Source organism: Lemur catta, chromosome 18, assembly GCF_020740605.2.
Source record: "Lemur catta isolate mLemCat1 chromosome 18, mLemCat1.pri, whole genome shotgun sequence".
In the NCBI taxonomy this organism is placed as follows: domain Eukaryota; kingdom Metazoa; phylum Chordata; class Mammalia; order Primates; family Lemuridae; genus Lemur; species Lemur catta.
The window spans coordinates 5,777,698-5,790,437 of NC_059145.1; positions in this window are offsets into that span (position 1 = coordinate 5,777,698).

Here is a 12,740-nt window from a genome sequence, read left to right on the forward strand (position 1 = left end):
GAAACTAGAGCCGAGGAAAGTCTCTCAGCCCGAGGTCGCCCCGCTGGCAGTGGCAGAACTCAGGCCTCCAAGATGGGGCGAGTGGGGTCCTCCACGGCCCTCAGCACGGGTCGGAGCGATTGGAATGGAAGCCACCCTCCTCCTTAACCTTGCTGCCTTCGAAGACTCGTGCTCCTGCCCTTTTGATCGCCTCCCCCAGAGACCAGGGGTGGGGGGCCACCAAGTGTCTGGTGCCAACAGTGTTCTTCAGTCTTAGGCCGCTCCGCACCACCTTCAAGATTAACGTCGCGTTTACACTTTCGTTTACTCAAAATTTATCCTTTGAATTAATTCCTTTGTTTTTGTTGAAACTTATTTTTAGCCGAAATATACCACTCATGTAATCATGAGGTTTTTGGAGAGTTTGGCGGGGAGGGTGGCTAGTTCTCTCTTACTAATCCACAAAAATACAAAACCCGTTTATAAAAAACAAAAACAAACAAAACCCCTTTATATTATCTCCTTGATCGCCAAACTTGAAAGGCCTGGGTGATCTCGTGATTCCTTTGATTATATGGGTGGCAGCCCCCAAACGGATGAGGATTACAACCTACTACCAAATAGCAGCACAGAACACAAGTGGCTAACATTTCTCTCTGGATTCCTGCAGCCAGGCCCAGTGTGGTGGCCAGGCGTTCTATTTTCTCTTCTTGTGTCCTAACAACCCCATAGAAGGTGGTAACATCACCAGTTTTAAATGAGAAAACTGAAGCCCAGATTGGTGGCCCAAGGCTACATGGGGGACTCCACCTGGCCAGAGGAGTTGCCTTGAGGATGAAAAATGTTTCACGTTTTGAAAAAATATTTTCAGACTTTTTAGAAAAATCTGAAGATTTAGCCACACTGCACTACATTTCCCCCAGGGCAATAGTCAACTAGAACTGGGGTACCCATGCCCAGCAGAGCAAGTGCACTCTGGTTCACCCCAAGGCCCACGTAACCTCTTCACACTTTCAGGCCAGACTGCATAACTAGAAGTCAGGTATCTCCACACAACCATACATCACTGAGATCTGGCGGTAGGGCTTTCCGGGAAGTCTAACAAACTGCCCACCCCCACTTCCACCCTAGCCCTCGCCAACCCTCAGAAAGGAGGGCCAGCAGGAGATGATGTGCACAGCTCCTTAAGTAGTGAAAATAATTCAGGAAATTAAGCTCAAAGTCAAATAGTATACATGCAGTTCCAGGACATTATTGAGGACATAAACTCACTTAATCTTCCACATGGTTTCCTTTAGCACAACTCAGAAACACTTTCAATGATATACGAAGTCTAAGGATAACATTTGAACATTGCTTCCCAGTTCGCAATATGCATTCACCAGCACTGCTTTATTGGAGCTGCAAAATAGCTTTGTGCAGTTACCTATATTTTATACACAAGAACACTGGAAGCACACGGCTAAAATTGTGGCCACAGAGCCAGCATTTTCAACTTCACATTGGGGATTGTTTCTAGGGTTCCTGGCTACTGTGGGACAAGATGTCTGTGATCTTCTGAGTTCCTTGGTCTAAATTAGATTTCCTATTGGATTAAATTATTCTGAGAAAATACTTTATAAACTATAAAGAAATGCACACAGGTAGGGGGCAGTCTTAGCACAGAATGCCTTTATATTGCACCCAAGAGTGTTTTCTGCCAGAGGCAGGGCACCAGGCTGCTTGGAAACAGTAGGAAGTCCCTTTGACACAAGGATCTTGTTACTGGGTCCCAGTTACAGACCCTGAGTGGAGGGCATCTTCCATGACAGTGAGGTACTCAAGTCAGCAAGGAGCTCAGTTACTCCTGAAAACCCCTTAAGACGTGCGCAGAGTACAGACCCTAGCTTTGGGGATCAGGCCATCTAGCAACATATGCATAAAATGTGTATTGTCTCTATCAGCTAGAAGAGGACATACACACAATGCATTTTGATAGTTTTTTTAATCACATGAATTACATGAAATAATTTTTCTCTCTCTCTCTTTTTTTCCTTTGAGCCTCCAAGATGGAGGTTGCACGAGTTAACTAACACCTTGTGCCTGTGCTGCGGCCACCTTCCACTCCAGCACGTCCCACACGCCGCCAGACCAGCTCCAGCCCCCCTGCTTCAGGGCCAGCTTACTCTAGACTCTTACTCTAGCCAGAGAAATCTTTCTAAAGTGCAAGTCAGATCTTGTCACGACCTATGAGAGCCCTGGCTGACTTCCCACTGCTCTGAGGATGAAGTCCTAGCCCTGATTTCGAGTGAGAGAGACAGTTGGGGATTCCAGAAATCCATACCCACCCCCTGCCCCACCCTTGCTGTGTGGTCTGTGAGTGGAAGGGTTACTTCTAGGGTTGGGCTGCTGAGACTGGGGGCCTCCCCCAGACCTCGCTCCCCCGGAGACTATGTGCTGTGCAAGGCAGAGCTACCTTATGGAGAAGAAATGTTCAGCCCATGTCAGACTTGACTCGAGCTAGAAGTGAACCTGTAGTGTGTCCGGTGCAGAGATTTAGAGGTTTTTTTTCTCTAACTGCAGCCTAGCCTAGCCTGACCATTCCCAGCATGAGCCACCACGCCTGGCTAATTTTTCTATTTTTGGTAGAGACAGGGTCTCACTCTTGCTCAGGCTGGTCTCGAACTCCTAAGCTCAAGTGATCCTCCTGCCTCGCCCTCCCAGAGAGTTAGGATTACAGGCGTGAGCCACAATGCCCAGCCAGTATTTTGATTGTTTAAAAAAATTACTTGCCAACATTTATAAATTATGACATTTCTACAAAATGTTATGTTTCCAGATACCTTTGGAAAATGGTTAGATGAAGTCACACTGGGCAAAGTCTTATGTATCCACAATCAGCAGGAGCTGAGTCACACTGCCCCCCCCCAGCAGAGGAGACAGGTGCTATCCAGCTAACCCCACCCCCACCACGTTCCCATGTCCTCCCAGACCTCCTAAACTCGTTCTCATCGACTGGGAAGCATCTGAGATGTCAATCCCAAAGCAGACCTCCATGAAGTTCAGCTTCTTTGTCTTTAAAACAGGATGACAGCACCTGTCAGTAGTCCAGGGATCCAGAGAACATGATGCCTGGTGTAAATGAGCTGCTGTTACCACTAAGGACAGTAATCACAACAGAAGCATCCAAGGGAAGATTCCTTTGTCTACTGAACTCCCCAACATATCTCAAATAGAATCTTCAAACCAGATGAGTAAGATCTGAAGAGACCCCACACCCTGCTTCAGGCTCGGAGGCAGCCTCTGCCCACCAGAGGCCAATCAGAAATGGCTAGAACATCATTCTGGAATCAGACCTCAATGGAATAGGTGATTTGCAAACAAAACCCTAATCCTCCCAGTTTCCGTGGGAGCTCACAAGGCTGCATACAGTGGGCACAGCACGCACAGAGGCCCTGCCTGGCTTCATGCCACAATCCCCTGCATAGCTTTTAAAACTTCAGACTCCCAGGCCCCTAGGGCTGGACTCCCACTTTTATAAAGTATTCTGGGCACCAGGCACTGGGGCAGGGAGAGATTTTAGGACCCACTACTGCAGACGGGGGAGGGGGAGGGCCATGAAACTGGAAAATGGGCGTCTCCCCTCTGAGAGGGAGGGGCACCTGTTTCTCTTTATGCATTAGCACTGCCACTAGGTCAATGACCTGGGGGACACTCTCTGAGCCTTAGTTTCTGATTCTGCAACAATTCCTCTATTCACTCATTCGCTCACTCAATTGAATTGCTGGGGCTTCAGTTGCCAACAACATGCCCATGACCCCTAGGACAGATGTGTTTTCTGAACTCTAAACCCTCATGCACAACTATCCTCAACATCTCTGCTGAGTTGTCCCCAAGGCCCCTCAATCTCTGCATGTACAGAAGTGAACAGGTGATGTTCCCCCAAATCCAGACCCTCTGCTGTGGCTCTTGGCCACAGAGAGTGCCTCTCCCATGCAGCCACTCATGCCAGCCAGGAACACGGTGAGTCGGCCTTGACGCCCTGCCCTCCCTCACCTTTCCCATATCCAATCTGCCACCTAGGCCTGAAGTGCCTTTATTACTGTGTCACCTGCACTCAAGTTTGTGCACTACAGGAATCTTAGTCAAGGCACACTACACTGTGGTACGAAACAGATCTCAACACGTAATTCCACAGCAAAATGGAAGAGTGTTTCTTGCAGATTAACAGTCCTGGGTGGTGTCCGGGCCAGAGAAGCAGCTGTCCTCCACACAGTCTGCCAGGGACTCAAGCTCCCTCCCTCTTGTGGCTCCACCACCCTGAGGGCCTTGTCAGGTGCAAGTAGCTGGCAGAAGGGGATCTCCGGAGCCTGGAGCAGGAGCGTAGGAATTGCCGTAGTCCACCGTGGTCCAGGCCTGAAAGCAGCACACATCGCTTCCACTCACAGCCTGTTCGCTAAGCTCTGCCCTCCGATGGCCTCGTCCGACTGCAAGGGACACTGAGAAGTGAGACCAGCTGCTTGCCCAAGGAAGGCGAGGGCAGACTGGGTGCAAGCGGCCCTATAGGGAACCCCCCAACACATTAATTAAAAGAAGGCTCGTCCAGGAAACGCATATAAGAGCTGATCACTCAGCGTTTGGAGAGAGAAACTGAGACACATAAGAGGGTGGGAGCGACTCAGTGGTGAGACACTGAGGAGCCCCACCCACAATCAGCACACTCTGATCCACGACACCAAACCCTATATTACAGTTCGGTTGCTTCTTTTAAAGAAAAATGGGAAATCCTTTAAAATTAAGAAAAGACAAGGAAAATGACCCCCAGGGGGCACCCCAGTTGGGTTGTGGCACCTCTACTTGCAAGCAGTTTTGTAAATGAAAAGATTCAAAGGCATGCCAAGTTTTTCTAGAGCTCCAGCTGGTTATAGCTAATGCTTGTGCACAAGTTTTTATGAAAGGGCAAATTACATCAAGGAAAATTCAGAGCTGAAGTGGTCGGCCTACCACTATAGAGTTAAAATATAATATTTCTCTCTCTTCTTTTCTGGCTACTCTAAAACCTGCTAACTTTTTCTGCTGATGTTAAGATAACTCATTGTTTATGGTATTTACAATTGAAAGGCTACCTGGAGATCCTGCAGCCAGTTCAAGCCAAAATGCAAACATTAAAAATTCATTTTGAACTGAAGAAAAAAAAAAAGGAGGGTAAAAGTTTTTTTTTAATCAAACTGCCATGGAAATTGCTTTACCCAAAACTTTGATCCACAGGCCTAATTAGGTTACCTGCCAGGGCAACTAAAGTTTGCCATGTGAACAAGCTCCAGTTTCATCGCAGGAAATTTGGATCCAGCTGTCTTTTACTGACTGGTGAGTTTGTGTTACCATCTCATGGGTAGAGTTCTAGGGTAAAATCTATTAGAACTTTGTGCTGCGTGTGTGTGTGAGAGTGTATATGTTTAGGTATGTTTTGTGTCTGTCTATATATTACATGTTTATACTTACATAGTTCCAGACTGGCTTAAAAATAAAGGAACTCTCATAAATTAAACCCAAATGGTTCACGTAAATTTAAGTACTCTTTGGTAAATAAACTGGGTTATTATTAAAAAAAAAATAAAAAGGTATTATTAGTAAAGTAATAATAAAAATACTTTCAAATTGTCAACATACATTTGTTTTTGCCTGAGTTTTACTGGACATTTTTATGTTCTTGAGGTGTCAAGATTTGACATAAAGGTTATGAAAATATAAACTCAGCCAAAGACAAAATAATGTGTGATTTTTTTTTATAAGTAAAGTAAATTTAATATTTGATCTAATGATAATCACTAAATGTGAGTTACCAAGAAAAAATACCTATGTGTTTAACTTTAAGGTAAAAATACAAGTGTGCCTAAGTGTCAACAAATTAAAATAAACAAAAACAGGAAATAGAGCAAAAAACAAAAAAACAAAAAAACAAACTTATGGTCAAAGGTGTATGAAAATATTTTGGTTTTGGTCTTTTAACCCTAACTGCAGATATACTTTATTTCCACCGATTCAATGTCTGTAGAGATGTATACAAAAGGTGTTTATAACTCACTGTCATCTAATATTATCAATACTATTAGGGATTCAAAGTTGTCCTAAAAGTTGTAGTTAGAAGAACTTAAAGTAAAAGCTTCAGTTTCCCTTGTCTTGTCCATTTTTGTCCCACTCTTTACAAGCTAGCCAGTTATGTGTACATTATGTTACTGTAACAAAGTTTGTGCCTAAGGAAAAAGTTTCTAAATTATTAATTTTTATGTAGTAATTTATTTTAAGATAAAAAGTAATAGTTAAAATTAAAAAAACTCTCAAAACAGTCTCACTCTTCATAAATATTACATGTACTCAAATTTACACTCCCACCAAAAAAAAATTGTTTTGAGACTATTTAGATTGTTTTCAAAACAACTTAATCTTGATCCTCATATAAAAAACATGTTACTACTTTGTATCATTATTTGAGGTGCTAAAGATTTGCGCTGAAGGTTTTTTCTGTCAGTCTACAGTCAGGTGATCTTATGTTGATGGGATTCAAAAACTAACTTAAAGACTTCAAAAACAAAAAATTTTCTGACCTTGCCTTGTCTGCCTGCCTCTTGTACCAATTCTTCTCCGAAGCTAGCCATAAAAACCAGAATCCGTCTACCCAAAACAGGTCGTACAGCCCAGAACCCCTTTTTTCTGAAAGCTAGCCATAAAACCTAAAGTTAGTCTATGTAAAATGGCCACAAAATAATTATCTGACCTACTTTGTTTTTACTTTATTTTACTGTAAAACCCTTGCCAGAAAGGGCCTTGCCCTGCACCCAGAAGGGAGGAAGGCACAATCAGAGAGGCCAAGCAGAATCTAAATATAAAAGCCTTGATGGTTCTGCCACTCAGCCTGTTAGAATTAGCTAATACCCTTTTTGTCCAATCATATTTCTACTGGACTGTCCATACTTTAAACATAAAAAATGGACAATTTCCCCTACATCCTTAAGTGTTTATTCTGAAGGTGTCCGTGTATAAGTTTTAATTCTTTCTCCTATTAATCTTCATGTCAGTAAATTTTCAACAGGTCTTTATGGGAACAGTAGCTTTTACTCCCAAACTTTGGGGGGCCAGGGACACTTTTACCTCTATGATGTCAATAGATTTTGTTTTGAGACATGATGTTTTGGAAAGATCTAATTAACTAATACCTTTAAATGAGATATTCTAAAATGTCTACTATAGTTATAAAATTTAAAAGTGATATTATTTCTTTAATAAGTCTTATTGAAATACTTATTTGCTTTTCTCGATAAGATTTATGAGTTTAAGATTAAAAAACCAATAACTTAAACTATATTTTAATCCCTGTTCTGTGTTACATATCTAATTTATAGGGTATAAAAATGGTAAACAGAAAAGTAACTTAAACTAATAACTGGAAACTAAGTAAGTAAACTGCTAAGATGAATAAATAAATAAGATAAAATAGGTAGGTAAATATAAATGAAATACAAATGAAATTTTCACATAATTTAAAATCTTAAAGTCATTATGTTAAGTTAAAAAAATAATCATAAAATGTTTAGATCATTTATAAGGTAAAATACTACATTAGTTCTTAAACATAAGTTTAAACTTATACCTCTTATCTTTATATTTAGGAATGCTAATAAAATTGGTGACTAACGGTTCAAAGTTACTTTAACTTCCTAGGTTTTTCTAAGAGTTGACATTATCATCCGTATATATAATTAAAACTTCTAGATAAAAGGAAAATAATTCTATACAAAAATTTTTAATAAAAATATTATAAAATGTAAGTATTTTATTAAAAGATAATTTTGTCTAATTTATTAATTTTTAAAACTACTTTAAAATTCAATATATAAATGGTCATTAAAAATTAAGTGGATATAAAAGTTAAGGGTTATAAAAAGTTTATAAAAGTCTTAACTTACAGTCAAATTAATTAAAATTAGATAAATTTGTTTATAAAATTTTATTAAAATTAACTTTATCATTACACTAATATAATGAAATTTGGTTTTCTCTTTTAAACTAGATTTTCATATGACATTAATAAAAATAATAATATTTGTATTCATCTTTTAATAAACTACAAAGGAAGGGAAGAAAAGAAAGACACAGATTTTAACTTGTACTTCAGTCTGTCTATTAGGTCTTATACTTGTTTGAGAAACTGAGTCTCCTCTCTCTCGAAGAATAGGACTTTTACATTTAAAAAATATTTGACTTATCAGTTTGACTATAATTTTATAGTAACCTACAATCTTACTTCATGATGGCAAGTGTCTTATGATGTACAATTCATGACTTCCCGCTTTTTAACTTTCACTAAAATTTAAAGTTACTAAAAATAAAAATTATACTCAATACATGTAATTGTATATATAAGGTGTACCAAAAAATAAGATATTTTTTACAAAAAAAATGTATTTTTATTAAAATATATATAACTTTGTCTAATTCAGAGGTTATTTAAAGGTTAAATCAAAATAAATTTAGAAACAAAATAAAAACAATTCCACTTGTGAGTAAGAGAAAGATGTAAAAAGACAATAAATATAAAAATATATTATTTTGGTAAAAAAATAATATAAAAAAACAATCTTACATGAAATTTTGTTGTCCTAAAATGACTGATTATTTAGGAAAAAGAAATGTTAGGACAAAACAAAAAGTTTTTAGACATGTTTTGTAGATAAATATATGGTACATACAAGTTGGAATAAAATTTATGAAAGAAAATTTATTAAGAAATTTTGACTAAAACAAAGATTTCTGTCAATAATTTACTCTTAATAAAATGACATGATGTACTCATTTTGATTCTATAACATGTTTCCTTTTTGATTTAAAAAAATAACACACTACAAAAGGTTTTTCTTTAATTTTGGTAATTAACCTTAAAGAAACAAAAATTTCATATTTTATCAGATAATTCCTATGCTCTCTCTCTTTATAAGGTTTTGACTAACTAGAAAAACTAAACTTTAAAAGGGTTAAGATTTACACCCATATAACTTTAGCACCTTTAGAATGTTTTGATGACTATCTCTTAGTTAAATAAATGACCCTTATTTTATAGTGGTTTGTGATTACATATGAACAAATGTTTTAAGCCTTTGATATTTGACAACCTTTCCAAAACTGAAATTCTAAATCCAGCCTTTTGACCTTAAACTAACTTTTTATATATTAGGGCCACTAAAAGTCTAAGACAGAGATTAGATTTATTTAGTACATCAAAACCATACAGGGAACATTGTCAAAATATGAAATGGCATTTAACTTTCTTTGGGCTATGTTATTAATATATTTTCCAGTACTGTAAAATATTGACATATCTTGATGTGTGTTATCAAGAATTATAATTATTATATGTTACTATATGCCATAAAAAATAACCAATTTAGTTTATCAATTGTCTCTAACCATGGCTAGTCCAAGTTCCATCATCTTTAGAAAATTGTTATTTTACTTTAATTCATCTCAAAAAGTGGTTCTTTCTGGCTAAGTCCAAAGTTGGCTTCTTCCAGTAAAGTCATGGAAAGGACGGACAAATCCACCTGAATACTGGTTTCTACTGTCTTTCGAGATTATATACCATTATTACCTCTCTTCAACAGCAAAAATGTGACATCATTGTACTGCCTGGCTATCACATCTGTCATCTCTGGGGTATCACTATTGGCCTTTTCCCCAAGACATTTTCAATGGTTATCTATAATCTCATTAATTTAATAGTGTAGCATTATAAAAAAATAAATAATCATTCACCAGCATCAAACCTATATTTACCTATCATGAAAGTTCTTCTATTGAATGCATGCAAAATTACTTATTATGTAATGCAAAGTTAAAGACATTTTTCCTACAGAATAAAATCTTAGCTAATTAAGTTGGTAATGAAACTTAGATCTATCAAGCATGTTTATGTTTTATAATAACTTGAGTTAAATGACTCTAGTGACACTAATATGATTTTGACATTTTTTCTCAAAGTGATCTTAATGTCTTACCCTATTTTATCCATAAAATCTACAATTATATCAAAATGTGTACAATCCATTCATTGTGATTATTAGACTAAAACAAAACAAACTTCCAAGACTTTAATTGTAATTAAAAAACTGATATGATCCTAAGTTATAACTACATTATTAATTCTTTTGTTTTCCAGAGTCCTGAAAAATTTTAAGTAAATAGCAAGTTTCCCAGATCTCTGGGACCTTAGAACCATGAAATCTGCCAAAGCCCTGTTCAAACATCCTCCCTCTAGGCCCAGGGACTATCGCAGAAGAGGGGGACATGTGAGATTGTAAGGGCCAATTCTGAGGGATGGAATTAGTTTAGACCCTCCAGATCAAGAAGGCACACACAGAAGCCTAAAAGAATACTAACTAAAATACTTTGTTTCCTATAGACTTAAAACTTCCTGAGTATAATTTTTCTCAATTATAGATTTATACAAAAGGAAATATGAGTAATTTATCAACCACCTTAATATAAATTAATAAAGAGACTAAAATATTGTGACACAGTAAGCCTCTAAATTCCCTTACCTTAAATATTAATGATACTTACATTTACTAGAAGTCTACCATTAAGCCCAAAAATATAGTAGCTCAACACTTATAGGTAAATTACTTTTGTAACCTTGCCTTTGACATTTTGGATTTTACTCTTATGTCACCTAGAGGGTTTTAAAGTGTTGATGAGTGCCTGTCTACCTCCAGCCCTGTTTGGCCTAAAATATTTAATTCGCTGTAAGCCCCTTTTGGCTCTAGTCCTCTTGGCCACAAGGGTGCCACCGAGGGACTGGATGGACCCAGGGCAGGTAGCCACACCACCCTGGCAACAGATGGGACAAAATGAAAGTTTCACCATAGATGCTGTCTCTGACATATCTTGGCCAAAAGGGGGGAATTGTGAACTAAAATAAAATTTTAAGGCTCACCGCTCCTCCCCCACCAGTTGACTAAATGGACCCCCTCGTGGCCAAAGGAATATCCTAAAACTAAATTGCCTGCCAGGAGGAGGGAGGTCAGACAGGCCTCATCATGCCCCCCTCCCTTCTTGGGGACATCCTTTGTAACCCATTAATAGGCATAAGGCTATGCAAGACAAACCTACAGGTCCTCAATTTACACAACAAATCTATGTCCAGTGGCTCATCTCTGATAAACAGCAACTATGTTAAAACATTACAAGCCTTTAGACAAAGCTTCATGTCTTTAACCAATTACAAGCCAAAGAATCTTTAAACCCACCTGTAACTTGCAAGCCCCCGCTTCGAGATGGCCCACCTTTTCAGGCCAAACCAATGTATGAGTCCCACGTATTGATTTATGACTTTACCTATAATCCCTGTCCCCCTGAAATGTATAAAACCAAACTGTAACCCAGAGACAGCGAGTCCACTTGCTCAAGGCCTTTTGGGCGTGACTCCGGGTCATGATGGTCAAATGTGGCTCAGAATAAATCTCTTTAAAATTATTTTACAGAGTTTGGTTTCTTTTCCATTGACAGAGGGGACAATGAGACATCAAGGAGGGTGAGTTGGCAGAATGTTGTGTCACACATTCTGTGTGGTTACGACCCTGACTCCATGCATGAGGCAGGACGGCAATGAGCCTAGAACATTGGACCAGAACCACCCAGTGAAGGGCCTTAAAAGCCGGGCTGGCAGGGATAACAGTGGGAAACACTACCTCTCTCAAGGAGAAAGCCATGCGTCCCAGTGATGTCCCCCTCACTTCCTCGCTATGCCTGCCACAGGTGGCATGATCTATTTCATCCATTTCTTCTAGTCCATTAGTGCCTAGTGACTAGAAAAGGATCAAGGGATGATCAATTTCAAAGATCAAGTCCAAACCCCTCATTAACAGAGAAGAACCAAAGTTGGCCAAGTTCGTGCAGAGGCATCAGCTGCCAGCCTTCCTTGCCTCATCCTTCAGCTGCTCCAAGCACAGGCTTTTGGGTCTCATCAGACCCAAGAGAAAGAGACAGGTGGCACCTGAGGTTTCCATCTTCCCGCCCAAGGGCCAAGTCTGAATGACCAGAGAGATATGGACACAGAAACTCCACCTTTCTCCTACCAGCCCAGAAACAGGAAGCCACAGGCAGGGACCGGGCTCTCAGCACCACCCACCTCCCTCCTCCCTGCACAGCAGGAGAAAGCGAGGCTGGCTGGGGTGTGAACAGCAAGCACCAGGAGGAGCCACAGCTCCAGCTGCTCCCAGCACAAGGCCAGACCAGGTAGGGCTGCCTGGGCAGGGGAGAGGAGGTGGGGCGTTGGGGGGGTTGTTTAGGACTGAGATACAGCCTGTAGTTAATGAGGAGTAACAGCCAGAAGCCTTCTTCTGCTGTGAAAAGAAAGGATCCTTGAATTCTTGGGGATTAACATTCTATTTCCACATTCTGCCAGTGAACTGGTGGAACCACTTCTGTAACTAGAAGGCAGGATCCAAGATTAGACTAGAAGACAAATCCATACCGTCTCCTGATCCAGGTGGGTGAGAGATGGAAACTCCTCGGGGCAGGTCCTCCCATTCATACTCACTCAGCGGCCAATTGCTCAGCAACCTCTTGCTTCTTGCCACCCGCCTGGCTGTACAGCCTCTCAGGCTACCCCCAAGACAGCTCAATCCTCCTGTTCCCCAAAGCCCACCACCCCTTCCAGCCCACCTCTGCGGAAGCCTCCTTGGCAGGAAGGCTCCTTGACCAGTGTGTGCCTTCCCTCCCCCCACCCT